We start from the raw sequence: 4022 nt of genomic DNA, 5'->3' as shown, positions 1-4022 counted from the left end.
AGCCATTCTTATTGCTACTTAATTAATCTTACGCGTCTAAGCCGGTTTTACTTCATTGAATCATTACCAGGTTAGTTAATCGTTACTCATTAACCTTTAAAGGTATCTTTCATGTCTTAATAAAGTCAAAGAGCTAATATGTATTTATATCGTTCTGTCTAAGTCCAGGGACCATTCTGTCATTATATTAAACATGTGGTTCGTTACTTGGTCCTTAACGAATTGGGTTTAGTTCGTTATTCAGTCTTCTATAACGAACTGGCTAATTCGTTACTTTATAACGAATCTTCCTCCATAGCGAATTGAATCCTCTAACGAAGTGGACCTTGTAGAGAATTGAACCTTTATAACGAACTGGTCCTCTTAACGAACTGGACCCTTCCGTAATGAATTGAACCATAACGAACCGGGGGTTCATTCGTCAGTTTTTCCTTAACGAACTACTTAACGAATTGGGTTTAATTCGTTATTCATTCCTAAACGAATCAGAGCTAGTTCGTCATTCCTTCATTAACGAATCGATTCACGAATCAGTTCATAGTTCGTCAAACCTCCGTTAACGATTGCCTTTAATTCGTTAGTTTCACAATAGCGAAATAGGGTTAGGTCAGGATGTCAGAACACTCTCTGACATCCTCGTACCCACATCTCCGGCGCCGCCTTTCCGGCGCCGCAACTACCGGAATAACGGGATCTCGCCGGAACAGCGAGATCTTGTTTATTTCACCACAATTTTCACCGTTTTTCATCCCGTTCGATCCAGATTTGAGCTAGGGTGATGCCTACGCTCATCTTAGGTTCTGTTTATACCCGATTCCACCCGAATCTCGTGAATTTAACGGTTTAACGGTGTCGGCTCGTCATTTCATGACTAAATCTAACGGGTTGAGTTCAAACAACACATACTATTATTACCTCGGGTTGGAAACCGATTCTCCTTCTTCTTCCTCTTGGTTTCGGCTAGAGAGAGAGAGAGTTGGATGAGAGAGAGCTAAGTGTGTGTTTTAGGTGGTGTATGGAATGGGTGAATGAATGAAATAAGTAATGGAAAAGGTTTATATATTATGGGTCATGGGCTTGAGCCCAGGTCCATCCTCTTTCCTTCCTTCCTAATCCCGGTCCATTACCCACGTTACTTAACCCAACACAAGCCCGAATCGTAATAACTACTACTTCATTTTATTATTTTTCCACTAACCCAAGTAAACTTTCCCCCCAATATTAAATATTATAATTAATACTACTTTAGAAATTTTGGGATGTTACACTCAATGAATAGAAACTTAAATGATGTATCTGAGAATCACATAAAAACATAAAGAAGCGAGACTGATTGATCAACATGTATGATTCTTCTTTGGAAATAAATGATTCTTTAAAGTGACTTGATTTAACACAAATATTATACAAAATTAGTAGGTTATATCAATCAAAACGTGTAATGTAGAAACCCGATATAATACCTAACCCGTTTAAACCCAATTTTAAACCGGCTAGACCCGATCATTTCTCCTTGGAGAACAGTTACAACCTAACATAGTGTCAAACCCCAGCCTATGGCGGAAATGCCGGAGCGTGAGCTATTTAATAGTTTATGTATATGATACCTTGAGTATAAGAAATCCATTTGATTATTAAATTATGCAATAATATTATTTAATTTACTTGATATTTTGATAATATAATAACGTGATAAGAGGAATAGGTGGAAATCACTTCATTGATAGAGTGTAAATTGTTTTGATTGACTCATGATAACCGAGTCTTGATGAATGAAGGATTTGTATCTGATCAAGAGAATAAAAATGTTTTGAGTGTATGAATAGATCGAATCAATAAATCTTGATTCAAAAATTATTTAGTAATTTAGTAATGGATTAATTGCATAATTGAATAATAGAATAATTGAATAATTAAACCAAATCATAAATCGTTTCGTATAAAATTAAATAAACAAACAAATAAACAAATAATGAATGTTATTCGATGTGTTGGGTTTCCCATGAGCTTTCCATGGCATTTTGTTTCCTCAACTTATTAGCATACCAAAACCAACATAAATGTGTGAGTTAGCCTCCCATGAGCATTACATGGCAATTTGAATGGCCCAACCGGATCAATTGAGTTTCTCGGCCCATGAGCGTTACATGGCGATTTAACCGACCAAACTAAATAGCGAATAAACGAACTCAAGCATAAGTAGTTGAAACATCTTGTGTATCACCACCGATGATAATGCTCCAACAAAATATCGCACATATAACGAATTGTGCAAATGTACAGTTGGTGTGTCTATGGCGTCCCATGGGTTTTCCACCCGACTAGACATTTTAAAAGCAATAAATCACAATAAAGAGTGTAACTGTTTAGCCGATTACGTTAAACGCTTAAAGTGTCGGTCACATGACAATTTCCACGATGGCGGGGAATCTTGTCACACTCCCTAGTTTTAAGTGAAAAAGAGAAAAAATAAGGATAGGGAATTCTCAAGGAATATCCCAATAAAAAGTAATAAAAATATTTTGAGAGTGAGACATAGTCTCGGAGTTATAAAAATATTTTGATGGTGAAGCATAGCTTCGGAGTTGTGTGTGCATGAAAATAAAATAAATGATTAACTAAGTAGTTAAATACATACTTATTCTAGCAAGTAATTACGTAAGCTGTAAACAATTAAATAGAACACATCAAGTAAACAAATAAGCACATATGAGGCTCCTAAGAATGTTCCTAGGGCACAACTAACGACCTATCTTAAACCTTCGGCTCTGATACCAATCTGGCACACCCTTACCTTAGGTGGAAATGCCGGGGCGTGAGCTGATTGCTCACAACTCTAAAGGTACTATCATGCAATATTAAAATGATAATATCTATTATTCCAAATCAAATAATCCAACAATTTCAAATAATCTAAAATTTAATTCTTGTATCTTCTTCTCTAACATGCACCCTAAGTTTCTTCATACAAATCTTGATAATCATATGATACGGTAACCTGCATATGCGTCAAAAATACAATAATTTTGTCAACACTAGGTTGAATGAGTAAAACACCAGATTTTGTGATGTAAGGACCCGTTCTCGGTGCCTTACTTTGGACATTGGATTTACTCATCAACACGGTTCTAAATATCAGAGTTAATTATTATTTTTCGCGGAATTATAAACTTCAAACATATATTACAAAATCATTCAAATCTTTCCAAATTAAACATCCTTCGTCTTTCAACATAAACATAAAACATAATAACATCATAATTATCCTTGAGATACAAGTCTCTTCGTTCCAATGCCATGTGTCCTTATTCAAGCGAGCTGCCTCAACCTATTTACCTGCGTGCATACTAAAAGTCAGCTACGCTGAGTGAGTTCTAGTTAATTAGACAACATACATTACATTCACATACTTACATAAATACGTATCCGAAGATACATATTTTCATCTTTCCTTACATACTTACATAATTTCATTCTTTCTTTCATACTTACATACATACATACATACTTTCATTCATATATGTATGTTTTAAAGAGCATTCCGCCCTATAACCTTCGCATATATTATTAGGGTATGTTCCCTATATTCGCAGATATTATTTGGGTCTGTTCCCTACTTTCGCAGATATTATTAGGGTATGTTCCTTACATTCGCAAATATTATTAGGATCTATTCCCTATATTCGCATATATTATTAGGGTCTGTTCCCTACATTCGCAAATATTATTAGGGTCTGTTCCCTTTTTAAACATACATTCCATCCATCCTATAACCATGCATACCTTTCTTTATATAATCATACTTTCGTACATACTCATTTCATTACGTACTTTCATACATACATATTTCATACTTGGCATACTACACATTACTTTCCCTGTCAATACATGCACTATCCGAAGATCGTTCACACACCGACTAACATTCATTCATAACATTCATACATATTATCACATCAATCATTATAGCATACACTTACCATTTAAGGTAATCGTATTAACGTTCACATTGAGTATGCACA

The sequence above is a fragment of the Bidens hawaiensis genome, unplaced genomic scaffold (genome assembly GCF_021521415.1).
Source record: "Bidens hawaiensis isolate Kalapana, Puna unplaced genomic scaffold, B.hawaiensis_p1.1 tig00056691_1, whole genome shotgun sequence".
NCBI lineage: Eukaryota > Viridiplantae > Streptophyta > Magnoliopsida > Asterales > Asteraceae > Bidens > Bidens hawaiensis.
The sequence above is the reverse complement of the archived record's forward strand: the minus strand, read 5'-3'. Positions refer to the sequence as shown.